An 18,004-nucleotide genomic window follows, 5' to 3' on the forward strand; every position below is an offset into this window, starting at 1 on the left:
CCGTCTCTACTAAAAATACAAAAAAAAAAAAAAAAAAAAAAAAGCCAGGTGTGGTGGCAGTCATCTGTAATCCCACCTACTCGGGAGGCTGAGGCAGGAGAATCGCTTGAACCTGGAAGGCAGAGTTTGCAGTGAGCCGAGATCACACCATTGAACTCCAGCCTACGCAACAAGAGCAAAACGCCGTCTCAAAAATAAATCAATCAATAAATAAAGTGAGAAAATAGATAACTGAAAAATAATAACTGGATACTACAATACTCCACCTTCAATAGTGAATAGAAAAATCTGGAAGTATATCAAGAAGGAAATAGAAGGTTTGAAGGATACTATGAACCAACTTGACATAATGGACATTTATAAACACTGCACACAACAACAACATTATTCTCAAATACACATGGAGCATTCTCAAGAATAGAACATATGTCATGATATAAAACAAATGTCAATACATTTTAAGATATTGAAATTATACAAATTATAGCTTGAGTAGAGGATAACAAAATCAGAAATTAGTAACAAAACATTTGTTAAATTTACAAGTATATGCAAATTGAACAAGGCAATCCTGCCTGAATGAAAAGAATTAAAAATATCACAATGGAGATTAAAACATACTTTAAGATGAATGTAAATAAAAACACAATATATGAAAATGTGTGGGATGAAGCTAAAGCAGCACACAGAGGGAAATTTATACCTGCAAATTCATGTATTTACAAATCAAACTAATACTCCACTTAAATAACCTAGTAATAAAAAGAAACCAAATCCACAAAAGGAATAGTAATAATTATCATGGAACTAAATGAAACGCAGATGAGAAAAAAAGGGAGAAAATCAATAAAACTACAAATTGATCTTTTAAAAAGATCAATAAAATCGACACATTTTTAAGAAGATTGAGAAGAAGATTCAAATTGCCGAAATAGGAAACAAAAATTCAAATAGTACAAGGGAACTTGAAGGAGGAGAAAGGGAGTGTAAGACAATACTAGGAACACTTGTAAGTAAAAAAATAAGGTGATCTGGAGAAATGGACAAATTCCAAAAAGATATATATCTTACTAAATCTTACAAGAAAAAAAGCTGAAGATCTGAATAGACCTATAATAAATAATGACGTTGCATTTGTATTTGTAAGAAATGCCCAGGCCCAGAAGACTTTACCGATTTTATTGAGATATTTAAAGAATAATTAACACCAATACTATAAAAACTCTTTCAAAAAGAAAGATAGTGTTGAAAGAAATTAAAGAACATTTGAACAAATGGATTGGAATCATATAGTTAAGATGGCTAAGATTGAAATGCTCTTGAAATTGATTTAAAATCATGTAAAGGAGTCTTAAAGAATGAATTAGAGGATTAACTTCCCAATTTCAAAATTTGCTATAGAGATACAGTAATCAAGATTATGAGTTACTGACAAAGAACAGGCATATATACCAAATGAATGCAATGGAGAGCCCATAAATAAACCAATACACCATAGTTATTCTATTTTAGATAAGTTTGCCAAGGCTATTCAAAAGGAAATAAACATTCTTTTCAACAAATATTACTGGGACAAATAAATATCCACATGCAAGAAAAATACTAAATTGTTTGTCCATGGGCGGTGGTTCAGGCCTGTCATCCTAGCACTGTGGGAGGCTGAGGCGGGTGGACCACCTGGTGTCAGGAGTTGGAGACCAGCCTGGCCAACATGGTGAAATCTCTACTAAAAATACAAAAATTAGCCCAGCTTGTTGGTGCACGCCTGCAGTCCCAGCTACTCAGTAGGCTGAGGCAGGAGAATAGCTTGAACTTGGGAGGCAGAGGTTGCAGTGTGCCGAGGTTGCACTACTGCACTCCATCCTGGGCAACAGGGTGAGACTCCATCTCAAAGAAAAAAAAAATTGTACTCTATATAACACCATTTACAAAAATGATCTCAAAATGGAAAATAGACTAAAATGTGAGAGATAAAATTATAAAACTCATAGAAGAAAACACAGGTGTAACTCTTTGTGACTTAGAGAGTTTCCTAGATAATCACCAAAGGAATAAACAGCCAAAAAATAGATAAATTCAATGTCATGAAATTTAAAACGTTTTGTTCTTCAAAGGACACCATCAACAAAGTGAAAAAGGTAACTCGTGGAATAGAGAAAAAAATTACAAATTATGTGTCTGTGAAGAAACTTGTATCCTTGGCCAACTTCTCCCTTTTGGAATAGAGATGTTTACCCAATGTCTACATCCCCATTGTATCATGGGAGCAACTGTCTTGTTTTTGATTTTACAGGGTCGTAGGTGGAAAGAACTCTCCTTGTCTCAGATGGGACTTTGGGCTTTGTACATTTGAGTAAACTGTGGAATGAGTTAAGTCTTTGGGGGATTATTGGAAAGGTATGATTGTGTTTTGAAATGTAAAAAGGACATGAGATTTGGGAGGGGCAGGGAGTGGAGTAATATAGTTTCGATCTGTGTCACTGCTGAAATCACATACTGAAATGTCATCCCCAGTGTTGGAGGTGATGCCTGTTGGAAGGTAATTAGATAATGGGGGTAGATTTCTCATGAATGGTTTAGCACCATCCCCCTTGATACTGTCCTCATGATAGTGAGTCAGTTATCATGAGACCTGGTCATTTAAAAGCGTGTAACACCTCTCCCCTCAATCTCTTGCTCCTGCTTTCACCATGTGAAGTGCCTGCTCCTGGTTGGCCTTCAGCCATGAGTAATAGCTCCCTGAGGGCTTCCCAGAAGCAGATGCCACCATACTTTGTTTATGGACTGTAGAACCATTATCCAATTTCACCTCTTTTGTTATAAATGACTCAGTTTGGGGTATTTATTTATAGCAATGCAAGAATGGCCTAACAGTGTCATTTAAAGGAAAATAGAAGAATTTCTCAGGGAAGAGAGATTGATCAAAAGTATCAAATGCAGCTGATGGTTCAACTAAGATGAGTGAGAAAATTGGATAAATTAATATATAATTTAGAAGCACTTCTGTGAAGTGATAATGATAAATGCTTCATTGGAGTGGATTCAGAAGTGAATATGAAGAAATAAAGTGCAGATAGTGAAAATATACAACTGTTTGGAAGAAATCAGTGCAATCAAAGAAGTTTATTAACTCTAGTGGGATTTTCGTTGTATATATTCCTTTATAAAATATTTTTCTTATTAAAAATCCTCAAACATATGTAAATATAGATCAGTTAATATAATAAGCTCCTATGTAATTATCACTGATATTTCAACCATTATCAACGTATGGCCTCTTTTACTTATTTCATCTATACTCCATCAACTATCACCCCTAATCTCCAATGGACAGCTGGGTAGGAAGTACTCACCCTAGAACTTTTCATCATCCTTTCTCCTAGAAGACTGATAGTCTCTGTTATCTGTCTCTTGTTCCCAGAACTTCCAAGAAGTAGCCAGTTATTTGAATTTCTGTGAAAGCTAAAAAATTACCAACAAAAATCCTATGAACTACTTTCACTTTGAAATAAGTTACATTTCATATATAGATATATATGTGTGTGTATATATATTATATATATTTAAGGATAAATTTGTGTGTGTGTGATTTAAAAAAGAGAGGTGAAATTTCAATGACATAATATTAATAATTTGAATGTGAACATTTCAGTGGCATTTAGTATACTGGGTGTTGAGTAACCACTACTTCTATCCAGTTCCAAAACATATCCCTCACTCAAAGTAAAACAGTTTACCAATTATGTGGTTTCTCCCCATTTGTCATCCTCACACTATTGTGAATAGTGCTACAATAACTTTTGAATTACCATTTCAGTCTTACTATTTGTTGTCGATGTGTTCAGAGATTCCATTTATTCCTGGCTTAATCTAGGAGAGTTTTATATTTCCAGGAATTTATCCATCTCCTCTAGGTTTTCTAGTTTATATGTATAAAGGAGTTCATAGTAGCCTTGAATGATCTTTTGTATTTCTGTATTGGTTTTAATATCTACCATTTCATTTCTAATTGAACTTATTTGGCTCTTATCTCCTCTTTTCTTGGTTAATCTCGCTAAAGGGCTATCATTTTACTTTTCTTTTCAAATAACCAGCTTTTTGTTTCATTTATCTTTTGTATTTGTATTTGTTGTTTTCATTTTGTTTAGTTCTGCTCTGGTCTTGGTTATTTCTTTTCTTCTGGATTTAGGTTTGATTTGTTTTTGTTTCTCTAGTTCCTTGAAGTGTAATCTTAGATTGTCTATTTGTGCTCTTTCATACTTTTTGATATAGGCATTTAACGTTATGAGCTTTCCCCTTAGCACCACTTTTGCTGTATCCCAGAGGGCTTCAACAGTTTTGTCACTTTTATTATTCAGTTCAAAGAATGTTTTAATTTCCATCTTGATTTCATTGTTGACCCAACAATCGTTCAGGAGCACATGATTTAATTTCCATGTATTTGCATGATTTTGAGAGTTCCTTTTGGAGTGGAGTTCCAATTTAATTCCCCTGTGCTTTGAGAGAGTACTTAATATAATTTCTATTTTCTTAAATTTGTTGAGACTTGTTTTGTGACTTATCATATGGTCTATCTTCTAGATTGCTCCATGTGGTTATGAATAGAATTTACATTCTGTAGTTGTTGGGTAGAATGTTCTGTAAGTGTCTGTATATCCATTTGTTCTAGGATATAGTTTAAGTGCATTGTTCCTTTGTTGACTTTCTGTCTTGATTATCTGTCTAGTCCTGTAAGTGGAGTACTGAAGTCTCCCACTCTTACTGTCTTGTTGTCTATCTCATTTCTTAGGAATAGTAGTAACTTTTAAATAAATTCGGGAGCACCAGTGTTAGGTGCATATAAATTTAGAATTGTGATACCTCCCTCGTGGACTGATCCTCCTATAATTATATAATGTTCTTCTTTGTCTCTTTTTACTGTTGTTGCCTTAAAGTCTGTTTTGTCTGGTATAAGATTAGCTACTCCTGCTTGCTTTTGGTGTCCATTTGCATGGACTGTCTTTTTTCCACCCCTTTACCTTAAGTTTATGTGTGTACTTATGTGTCAGGTGAGTCACTTGAAGACAGCAGATATTTGGTTGGTAAGTTCTTATCCATTCTGGCATTCTGTATGTTTTAAGTGAAGTATTTAGGCCTTTGCATTCAATGTTATTATTGAGAAGTGACGTACTATTCTATTCATCATGCTATTTGTTTCCTGAATGCATTTTTTTATTATTATTCATTGTGTTATTGTTTTATAGATCCTGTGAGAGTTAGCTTTAAGGAGATTCTACTCTGGTGTATTTTGAGGATTTGTTTCAAGATTTACAGCTCCTTTAAGCAGTTCTTGTAGTGCTGGATTTGTAGTAGAAATTTCTCTCAGCATTTTTTTATCTGAAAAAGATTGTATCTTTCCTTCATTTATGAAGCTTAGTTTCACTGTATACAAACTTCTTGGCTGATAATTGTTTTGTTTCAGGGAGCAAAAGATAGGACTCCAATCCCTTCTAGCTTGTAGGGTTTCTGCTGAGAAATCTGCAATTAATCAGATACGTTTTCCTTTATAGGTTACCTGATACTTTTGTCTCACAGCTTTTAAGATTCTTTCTTTCATCTTAACTCTAGATAACCTGATGACTATTTGCCTAGGTGATGATTTCTTTGCAATGTATATCCCAGGCGTTCTTTCAGCTTCTTGTATTGGAATGTCTAGCTCTCTAGCCTCCTGGGAAGTTTTTCTTGATTATTCCCTCCAGTATGTTTTTCAAACTTTTAGATTTCTTTTATTCTACAGGAACACCAAATATTCTTAGGTTTGGTCATTTAACATAATCCAGAACTTTTTGGAGGCTTTGTCCATTTTTAAAAATTCATTTATCTTTGTCTTTGTCAGATTGGGTTAATTTGAAAGCCTTGTCTTTGAGTTCTTAAGTTCTTTCTTCTGCTTGTTCAAGTCTATTGCTGAGACTTTCCAGTGTATTTTGTGTTTCTCTATGTGTGTCCTCAATTTCCAGAAGTTGTGATTGATTTATATTCATTTTATCTATTTCACTGAATATTTTTACATTCATATACTGTGTCACTTAAAAAAAATTGTTTAAGTTGGACTTCACCTTTCTCTAGTGACTCCTTCATTGGTTTAATAATCGACCTCCTGGATTCTTTTTCTGGCAATTCACAGATTTTGTCTTGGTTTGAATACATTGCTGGTGACCCAGTGAGAGACAGGACTAGCTGGATTTCCTAGGCTGACTAAGAATCCCTAAGCCTAGCTGGGAAGGTGACGGCTTCCACCTTTAAACAAGGGGCTTGCAACTTAGCTCACACCCGACCAATCAGATAGTAAAGAGAGCTCACTAAAATGCTAATTAGATCCAAACAGGAAGTAAAGAAATAGACAATCATCTATTGCCTGAGAGCACAGCAGGAAGGACAATGATCGGGATATAAACCCAGGCTTTCGAGCTAACAACAGCTACCCTCTTTGGGTCTCCCCACTTTGTATGGGAGCTCTGTTTTCACTCTATTAAATCTTGCAACTGCACTCTCTTCTGGTCCGTGTTTGTTACGGCTCAAGCTGAGCTTTTGCTCACCATCTACCACTGCCATTTGCTGCCATTGCAGACCCGCTGCTGACTTCCATCCCTCCAGGTGTGGCAGGGTGTCCGCTGTGCTCCTGATCCAGTGAGGCGCCCATTGCCACTCCTGATCAGGCTAAATGTTTGCCATTGTTCCTGCACAGCTAAGTGCCCAGGTTCATCCTAATCGAGCTGAACACTTGTCACTGGGTTCTATGGTTCTCTTCCGTGACCCACGGCTTCTAATAGAGCTGTAACACTCACCTCATGGCCCAAGATTCCATTCCTTGCAATCCGTGAGGCCAAGAACCCCTGGTCAGAGAAACACCAGACTTGCCACCATCTTAGAAGCGGTCTGCCGCCATTTTGGAAGTGGCCTGCCACCATCTTGGGAACTCTGGGAGCAAGGACCCCCCCCAGTAACTATTGCAGAGCTACTAAGCTCCAGGCCAGTACTGGGGAGTGTGTGTAAAATATCCTGTGATGTGATTTGTCTTCATATCTCTCAGCTGTGGATAGCAGCACCTACTCTGGTGGAGGTAGCAGGAGAGTGAAGCAAACTCTGAGAGTCCTTGGTTGTATTTTTCTTAAATGCACTGACTTTGTGTTAGGTGGCTTCCAGCCAGGAGGTGGCGCTTTCAAGAGTACATCAGTTGTATGGGAGGATACAAGGTTGTCCTAGAGTCACTTTTGGATAAGTATTCACATTTCTCAGGCCATAGACAGGGCCATAGAACTCCCAAGAGATTGTGTCCTTTGTCTTCAGTTACCAGGATTGGTAGAAAAAGACCATCAGGTGGGGGAAGGGTTAGGTGTGTTTGAGTTCAGACTCTCTTTGGGTGGGACTTACTGTGGCTCCTGTGGGGGATGGACGTGGGGTTCCCAGGTCAATGGAATTACATTTCCCAGGGAGATTATGGGTATCTCTGCTGTATCACACGAGTTACCAGGGAAGTGAGGGAAAGCTGGTAGCCACAGGCCTCACCCAGCCCCCATGCAGCCTGCAGTTCTAAAGGCTAGTCTCACTCCAACAGTGCCCCCGCAACAGCACCAAGTTTATTTCTAGACAGCTGGTGAGCAGGAATGAAAACTTGCCCCAGGCTACAAGATTGTCAGCTGGGAAAGCAAGTTGACTCACAGTTCCGTTCGCTGTCCCATGGAGCATGCAGCAGCAATCCACCTCCTTCAACAGGTCTGTGAATTCTCTAGGCTTTCCTGGTAAGTTCCTGTGGTAGTTCTTACAGCAAAATTTCATGATGTGGGTCTCCACATGCTGTTCTGTGTGTCCAAATGGGAGCCACAAGTTAGTCCTGCCTCCTATTCGACATTTTTTCCCATAGAAAATTGTTTTGTACAGTTTTTTACCATCTCCAGCTGCTCTTTTTCAAAGATCTATGTGGTAAAGAAAATGGAAAGAATGTTTCTCAAATATTTCACTGTTGCACTCATGTTCACATGGTTTCTTACCATTTAGAAAAAATATGCACTAATACTTTATAAAAGAAATATAGAAAAATGCTGGGACAGCAGTAATCTAATGTGATAAATGCTTTTCCCAAACTAACTTCAACCTGGATTTTGTGATAAAGAGTGATATTTCTAATGTATTGTTGAATTTGATTTGCTAGTATTTTATTTAGGATTCCTGCATCACTGTGCATCAGAGATATTGGCTTGTAGTTTTCTTTCATGATGTGTCTTTGTCTGGTTTTGGCGTCAGAGTAATACTGGCTTCATATAATGAGTTTGGAAAAATTTCCTCCTCCATTTTTTGGAATAGTTTCAGTAGGACTGGTATTAGTTCTTCTTTAAATGTTTGGTAGAATCCAGCAGTGAAGCCATCAGGTCCTGGGGTTTCTTTACTGGTAGACTTTTTATTACAGCATTGATCTCATCATCTTCTATTGGTCTACTCATGGTCTTTATTTTTTCATGGTTCAATCTTGGTAAGTTGTATGTGAAAGGGATTTGTTCATTTCTTCCAGATTTTCCAACTGATTAGCATATGCTAGCTCATGGTAGCCCTAATGATTCTAATGAATTTCAGCAGTATCAGTTGTAATGTCTCTTTGTTCATTTCAGATTTTTTGTATGTGTCTTCTGCTTTTTTTCTTAGTCTGGCTAAATTTTGTCAATCTTGTTTAACTTTTTGTTTTGTTGCTATTTCGTACTGTTTTCTTCATTTCAATTTCATTTATTTCTCATTTGATATTTATTTTTTTTCTTCTATTAAGTTTGAGTTTAATTTCCTATTGCTTTTCTTGTGCTTTAAAATTCATCTTTAGGTTGTTTATTTGATTTTTTTCTTCTTTTTTGATGTAGGCACTTAAAGCTATAAACTTCCCTCTTAGTACTGATTTTGCTATATCCCATAGCTTTTGGTATGTTGTGTTTTCTTTGTAACTTGTTTCGAGGAGCTTCTCAGTTTTCTTATTAATTGCTTCATTGACCCTCTGTTGCTTCAGGAGCATGTCATTTAATTTTCATGTATTTCTATAGTTTTCAGTATTTCTCTTATTATTGATTCCTATTTTTATTTCATTGCGGTTAGAGGAGATACTTGCTATTATTTCAACTTTTCAATTTTTTTTTGTTTTTTTAATTAAAAATAATTTTATGTTTAATTCCACTTTATCTTAATGTTTTACATAATTTTTATCTAATTGCTAAAATCTATAACCAAAATTATTATTTTTTAAAATTTATTTATTTATTATTATTATTATACTTTAAGTTCTAGGGTACATGTGCATAACATGCAGGTTTGTTACATATGTATACTTGTGCCATGTTGGTGTGCTGCACCCATCAACTCGTCAGCACCCATCAACTCGTCATTCACATCAGGTATAACTTCCAATGCAATCTCTCCCCCTTCCCCCCTCCCCATGATAGGCCCCAGTGTGTGATGTTCCCCTTCCTGAGTCCAAGTGATCTCATTGTTCAGTTCCCACCTATGAGTGAGAACATGCGGTGTTTGGTTTTCTGTTCTTGTGATAGTTTGCTGAGAATGATGGTTTCCAGCTGCATCCATGTCCCTACAAAGGACACAAACTCATCCTTTTTTATGGCTGCATAGTATTCCATGGTGTATATGTGCCACATTTTCTTACTCCAGTCTGTCACTTATAGACATTTGGGTTGATTCCAAGTCTTTGCTATCGTGAATAGTGCTGCAATAAACATACGTGTGCATGTGTCTTTATAGCAGCATGATTTATAATCCTTTGGGTATATACCCAGTAATGGGATGGCTGGGTCATATGGTACTTCTAGTTCTAGATCCTTGAGGAATCGCCATACTGTTTTCCATAATGGTTGAACTAGTTTACAATCCCACCAACAGTGTACAAGTGTTCCTATTTCTCCACATGCTCTCCAGCACCTGTTGTTTCCTGACTTTTTAATGATCGCCATTCTAACTGGTGTGAGATGGTATCTCATTGTGGTTTTGATTTGCATTTCTCTGATGGCCAGTGATGATGAGCATTTTTTCATGTGTCTGTTGGCTGTATGAATGTCTTCTTTTGAGAAATGTCTGTTCATATCCTTTGCCCACTTTTTGATGGGGTTGTTTGTTTTTTTCTTGTAAATTTGTTTGAGTTCTTTGTAGGTTCTGGATATTAGCCCTTTGTCAGATGAGTAGATTCCAAAAATTTTCTCCCATTCTGTAGGTTGCCTGTTCACTCTGATGGTAGTTTCTTTTGCTGTGCAGAAGCTCTTTAGTTTAATTAGATCCCATTTGTCAATTTTGGCTTTTGCTGCCGTTGCTTTTGGTGTTTTAGACATGAAATCTTTGCCCATGCCTATGTCCTGAATGGTACTACCTAGGTTTTCTTCTAGGGTTTTTATGGTATTAGGTCTAACATTTAAGTCTCTGATCCATCTTGAATTAATTTTCGTATAAGGAGTAAAGAAAGGATCCAGTTTCAGCTTTCTACTTATGGCTAGCATACTCTGGTTTCTCTTCAGATCGCATAAATCTTTCGCCTTTTACTTTTCAATGTTTTAAGACTTGTTTTATGACCTAATACATTGTCTATCCTTGAGAATAATCCATGTGTTGAAGAAAATAATGTGTATTCTGCAGCTCTTGAATGAAATGTTCTATAAATATCTATTAGATCTATTTGGCCAACAGTGTGAATTAAGTCTAACGTTACTCTGTTGATTTTCTGTCTACAAGACAGAAGTGGGGTGTTGAAGGCTTCAGTTATTATTGTTTTGGAGTTTATCTCTCTCTTTAGCTCTAATAATATTTGTTTTCTATATCTGAGTGCTCCTGTGGTGAGGGCATATATTTTTAGCATTGTTGTATCATCTTGCTGAATTGACCCTCTAATAATTATATAGTGACTCTCTTTGTCTCTTATATTTTTATTTTGAAATCAATTTTGACTAATATAAGTGCAGCTACTCCTGCTCTTTTTTTGTTTGTCCATTGGCATGGAATTTGTTTTTCCATCCTTTTATTATCAGTCTAAGTGTGTCTTTGAATATGGGTCTTTGAGTATGATCAATGGGTCTTGTTTGTTTATCAGTCCAGCCAGTTTGTGTCTTTTGATTGGATACTTTAGTCCATTTACATTCAATGTTTTTATTAGTCTGTTCTCATGCTGCTAATAAAGACATACCAGAGACTGGGTAATTTATAAAGGAAAGAAGTTTAATGGACTCAAAGTTCCACATGGCGGGGAGGCCTTACAATCATGGCATCAGACAAAGGAAGAGGAAAGGGACATTTTACATGGCAGCAGGCGAGAGAGAATGAGAGCCCACCAAAATGGGAAACCCTTTATAAAACCATCAGATCTTGTGAGACTTATTCATTACCACAAGAACAGAATGGGGAAAACCACCCCATGATTCATTTATCTACCACCAGTTCCCTCCCACAGCACATGCGAATTATGGGAGCTAAAATTCAAGATGAGATTTCAGTGGGGACACAACCAAACCATATCATTCCACCCCGACCCCTCCCACATCTCATGTCCTCACATTTCAAAACCAATCATGCCTTTTCAACAGTTCCCCAAAGTCTTAACTCATTTCAGCATTAACCCAAAAGTCCACAGTCCAAAGTTTCATCTGAGACAAGGCAAGTCCCTTCCACCTGTGAGCCTGTAAAATCAAAAGCAAGTTAGTTACTTCCTAGATAAATGAGAATACAGACATTGGGTAAATACACTCATTACAAATGGGAGAAATTTGGCAAGGCGAAGAGGCTACACACTCCACACAAGTCTGAAATCCAGTAGGGCTGTCAAATTTTAAAGCACCAAAATGGTCTCCTTTGACTCTGTGTCTCTCACCCAGGTCATGTTATTGCAAGAGTTGGGTTCCCATGGTCTTGGGCAGCTCTGCCAGGCTGGCATTGAGTCTTTGGCTTTTCCAGGCACACAGTGAATGCAAGCTGTTGATGGATCTACCATTCTGGGGCCTTGGAGGATGGTGGCCCTCTTCTCACAGCTCAGCTATACAGTGTCCCAATGGGGACTCTGTGTGGGGACTTCAACCCCACTTTTCCCTTCTGCACTGCCCTAGCAGAGGTTCTTCATGAGGGCCCCACCTCTGCAGCAAACTTCTGCCTGGACATGCAGGCATGTTCACACATTTTCTGAAATCTAGACAGAGGTTCTCAAACCTCAATTTTTTACTTCAGTCCACCTACAGGCCCCACACCATGTGTAAGTCACTAAGGCTTTGGGTTTGCATTCTCTGAAGCAACAACCTGAGCTCTATGTTGGCCCATTTTTAGCCATAGGTGGGACACAGGGCACCAAATCCTGAGACTCTACAAAGCAGCAAGGCCCTAGGCCTGGTCTTGGAAGCCATTTTTCCCTCTTAGGCCTCCAGGCTTGTGATGGAAGGGGCTGCTGAAAGACCTCTGAAATGCCCTGGAAACATTTTCCCCATTGTCTTAGTGATAAACATTTGGCTCCTCATTATGCAAATTTATGCAGCTGATTTGAATTTCTCCTCAGAAAATGTTTTTTTCTTTTCTAATCCATCAGCAAGCTGCACATTTTCCAAACTTTTATGCTCTACTTCCCTTTTTAACGTAAGTTCCAGTTCCAAACTATACCTTTGTCAATATATAAAACTAAATGCTTTTAACAGTATCCAAGTCACATCTTGAATGCTTTGCAACTTAGAAATTTCTTTTGCCACATACCCTAAATCTTCTCCCTCAAGTTCAAAGTTCCATAGATCTTTGGGGCAGAAGCAAAATGCTGCCAGTCTCTTTGCTAAAGCATAGCAAAAGGGACTTTTGCTCCATTTCCCAACAAGTTCCTCATCCCCATGTGAGACCACCTCAGCCTGGACTTCATTGTCCATATCACTATCAGCATTTTGGTCAAAGCCATTCAACAGTCTCTAGAAAGTTCTAAATTTTCCCACATCTTCTTGTCTTTTTCTGAGCACTCCTAACTGTTCCAACCTCTGCCTGTTACCTAGTTCCAACGTTGCTTTGACATTTTCAGGTATCTTTACAGCAGCACCCAACTCTACCAGTACCAATTTACTGCATTAGTCAATTCTTACACTGCTAATAAAGGCATATTGGAGACTGGGTAATTTATAAAAGAAAGAGATTTAACAGACTCACAGTTCTACGTGGCTAGGAAGGCCTCATAATCATGGTGGCAGATGAAAGAATAGCCAGGGGACATTTTACATGGCAGCAGGCGAGAGAGAATGAAAGTCAAGTGAAAGGGGATACCTCTTATAAAACCATTAGATCTTATACGACTTATTCACTACCATGAGAACAGTACTGGGGAAACCACCCTTATGATTCAATTATCTCCCATCGGGTCCCTCCTGTAACACATGGGAATTATAGGAGCTACAAATCAAGGTGAGATTTGAGTGGGGACACAGCCAAACTGTATCAGTGTTATTATTGATGAATAAGGACTGACTTCTCCCATTTTGTGATTTGTCTTCCTCTTTTGTGGTGTTCTCTTTCTTGTTTCTTTCCTTCTTGTCCTCCTTTTAATGAATTTGATTTCATTTGGTGGTGTGACTTAACTTATTCCTTTTTATTTTCTGTGTATTCTTTGTGTTTTGATGTGATATTATCATGAGTCTTGGAAACACTATCTTATAACCCATTATTTTGAGCTGATAATGACTTAACACTGTTTTCATAAACAAGCAAAAAAGAGCAAAAATAAAACTAATAAAAACTCTATGCCTTAATTGTATCCTGCCACTTTTTCACTTTTTGTTGTTACTATTTATACCTTATTTCATTGCCTATATCCTGAAAAATTGTTGTAGTTATTATTATTAATACTTTTATTTTTTTGAGATGGAGTCTCACTCTGCCACCCAGGCTGGGGTGCAGTGGCATGAGACCAGCTCACTACAACCTCCACCTTCCAAGTTCAAGCAATTCTCCTACCTCAGTCTCCTGAGTAGCTGGGATTATGGACGCCCACCACCACTCCTGGCTAATATTTTGTATTTTTAGTAGAGACAGAGTTTCACCGTGTTGGCAAGGCTGGTCTCAAACTCCTGACCTCAAGTGATCCATCCACCTCAGCCTCTTAAAGTGCTGGGATTACAGGTGTTTTGATTGGTTCATCATTTAGTCTTTCTGCATAAGAGCATTTTACATACCACAATTGCAGTGTTATAATATTCTGTGTCCTTCTTTGTACTTACTATTACCAGTGACTTTTTTTAAACCTTCCAATGTTTTCCTTTTGCTCATTAAAATTCATTTTTTTTTTTTCTGATGAAAGTAATCTTTTTAGTGCTTATTGTAGGACAGGTCTGGTGTTGATGAAATTCCTTTTGTTTGCTTAGGACAGTCTTTATTTCACCTTCATGTTTGAAAGATTAATTCTCTGGATATATGATTCTAGGGTAAAAGGTTTACTTTTTGCTTAAGTACTTTAAATATGTCATGCTACTCTCTCCTGTCCTGTAAGGCTTCCACTGAAACATCTGCTGCCAGAAGTTTTGGTACTCCATTGTATGCTATTTGTTTCTTTTCTGTTGCTGCTTTTAGGATCCTTTCCTTATTCTTGGCCTTTGGGAGTTTGATTGTTAAATGCCTTGAGGTAGTTTTCTTTGAATTAAATTTGCTTGGTATTCTATAGCCTTATTTTACTTGGTTTTTAACATATTTCTCAACATTTGGGAAGTTTAAATTTGCTTGGTGTTCTGTAGCCTTCTTTTACTTGGATTTTAATGTATTTATGTACCTTTGGAAAGTTCTCTGCTGTAATCCCTTTGAATAAACTTCCTACCCTTATGTCTTTCTCTACCTACACTTTGAGGTTATTAACTGTTAGATTTGTTCTTTTGAGGCTATTTCTAGTTTTCTGTGTGCATTCTTTATTTTATTTATTCTTTCTTCTTTTGTTTCCTCTGACTGTTTTCAAATAGCCTGCCTTCAAACTTACTAATCCTTTCTTCTGCTTGATCAATTCTGCTTTTAAAGGACTCTGATCCATTCTTCAGTGTGCCACTTTCATTTTTCCGCTCCAGCATTTTTTTGCTAAATTACTTTTAATTATTTTATATCTTCATTAAATTTATCTGATGAAATTCTGAATTCTTTCTCTGCATTATTTTGAATTTCTTTGAGTTTCATCAAACAGCTATTTTAAATTTTCTGTTTGAAAGATCTCATATCTCTGTTTCTCTAGGATTAGTCCCTGATGCCTTATTTAGATCTTTTAATGAGGTAATGATTTCCTGGATTGCTTTGGTACTTGTTGATGTTTATTTGTGTCTGGGCATAGAAAAGTTAGGTATTTATTGTAATCTTCACATTCTGGGCTTGTTTGTACTGATCCATCTTGGGAAGACTTTCCAGATATTTGAAAACATTTTGGTCTTGTAATCTAAGCTATATCTTCTTTAGAGGCCACCCCAAGTCCAGTAACACTTTTGTTCTTGCAGACTTGTAGAGTTTCCCCCTTGATGGTCTTGGACAAGGTTCAGAAGAATTCTCTGGATTACTCAGGCAGAGACTCATTCTGTTCCCTTACTTTCTCACAAACAACTGGATTCTCTTTCTCTCTATTCTGTAGCTCCTAAATCTGACAGTCAAGCCATAAAATCACCCTTGTGACTACAACCACTAGGACTATGCTTGGTGAGTCCTGATTCCACCACCGCACTGTGTCTCACACAAATCCTCTTGTAGTCACACTCTGGTTACCACTTATGTCCTCTCAAAGACCTGGGGCTCTAAAATCAGCAGGTGTCAAAGTCAGCCAAACCGATGTCCTTCCCATCAGGGCAGCAAGTTCCCACAGGCCCCAGGTGTTTCCAAAGGTGCCATCCAGGAGCCAGGAATTAGAGTCCAAAACCTTAGATTTCTGTCTGTTGTATTGTACTATGGCTGATCTGGCACTGAAATCACAAGTCACAATCCTTCCCACTCTCCCCTACCCTTTCCAAAGGCAGAGGAGCCTCACTTTGTTGTTACCACCACCACAGGCACGCAGGGAGTACTGCCAGAAAACCACCAATGTTCCCTTAAGGTCCTAGGGCTCTTCGTTCAGCTCATGGTTAATGTTGCCTAGCCTGGGACTCACCCTTCAAAGCAGTGGGCTTCCCTCTGGCAATGGGCAGGTCCAGGAATGCCATTCAAGAGCCAGCACCTGAAATCAGTGACCCCAGGGGTTCACTTGGTGCTTTACCCCTTTGATCAAGCTGGTACCTAAGGTGCAAGATTAAGTCCCCTTTACTATTCCGTCCACTTTCAGAGCCCAAGGGCTCTTTATTACCAGGTGTTGAAGTCTACTGGGTTTGGTTACTTCCCTTCAAGGCAGTGGCTTCCTTTCGCTCCCTATGTGTGTCTAGGAATGTAATCTTTGAGCTAGGGCCTGGAATAGTGGTCTCACGACTCTGTTCAGTGCCTTATCCTGCTGTGGCTGAGCTGGGATCCAAGATGTAAGACAGACTGTTCCCCATTCTTTCCTCTCCTTTCTTCAAGTGGAAAGAAGGGATCTATTTTATAGCTGTGAACTGTGCTGCCTAATGTAAGGGGAAGGGTGATAACTGCACCCACTTAACCATCTGGTCTGGTGTCTCAGGTCACGTGCCCCTCGTCTGCTGGCACTGTCCCCAGTTCAGCACTACGACTAGCCGAGAAGATGTAGTGGTTGTGGCCTAGACTGTCTTTCAAGTTTATTTTAGGCCCCAGATCACTTTAGCCTACAGTGGCCATGCTTGTGTGAACTCAAGTTCTGAGTTTTGAAACTGTTGATTCCTCAGTGGCTAAGGCTGATTTAAATGCGCCCTCTCTGCATGAGTCTCAGCTGAGCTGGTTCCAGTTTTTCTTTCTACTATGATAGGGCAGCACTTAGTTCAGTGCCTCACAATTGCTGCTCTCTTCCTCTCCTCTGTACACAGAAAGCCTCTCTGCACTAAGTTGCTGCTACCACAGGATAGGGGAGGGATAAAGTTGTGGATTCAAGACTGTTTTTCCTACCTCTTAAGTGCCTCTTTCAGCAATATAATATTAAAGCCAGGTACTGTGAGCACTCACCTGATTTTTGGTCCTTATGAAGGTACCTTTTTTTTTTTTTTTTTGGTAGGTAGTCGTTAAATTGGTTTCCTTGCAGAGGGAAATAAATGTTAGAGTCTTCTATTCTACCATATTGCTCTTCACACCTTTCATGTTACTTTTCATTTTATTTTTAAATTATTTTTCAAACAACTCATTCCAAACAAGGAACCATCATCTTAGTACTTAGGAAAACACCACAAATCATTGCTCATTGGCAGTGTGCTTCACACAGCCATAACAAAGTATATAAGAACAAAAAGCACCTTGAAAGAAAGCCAACAATGACAAAATATGCATAGTGATTATTAATTTAAAAATTGTCTGAAATCTTAATCACAGTTTTTAGAGGAAGACTCTTCATAGAATAATACTTATATCCATGATCTTAAATTATGTAAGTGTTTATTTACTGTGAAATATTTTACACAAGAAACATATTTTCCTGAGCTGACTTAGAGAAGAAACAAGCTAAGAGAGAGAGAAAAAAAAATTAATTTCATTAAAATGACCACATTAATAATCATTGGCAGTACCTATTGCAAATATGAAAAGAAACTGGTTGCTAAGTTTGAATGAGATTTGAACATGTATTATAGGAGTGCCTCTGTATAAAATTTATTTTAATTAATAACAGTCAACATATTTTCAGTTTAGTATTCAATATTACATAAGGTTACTAAAAAATTTGCAAAAAATGCTTTAGGTTTTTATAAATGCAATATAGAATCTCTATTATTTAGATATGATTTAGTTTATTTGAAAGATGTAAAATTTAATTTTGATTGAAAAAATAGTGCCTCTTAAAATGTATTTCCACTTCTCTACATGACTATTAAGATATCTTTGTTTATAACATTGTTATATTTTTACTGTCTCCTCTTTGTAGAGTACAGCATGAACA

Source organism: Papio anubis, chromosome X (assembly GCF_008728515.1).
Source record: "Papio anubis isolate 15944 chromosome X, Panubis1.0, whole genome shotgun sequence".
Taxonomy (NCBI): domain Eukaryota; kingdom Metazoa; phylum Chordata; class Mammalia; order Primates; family Cercopithecidae; genus Papio; species Papio anubis.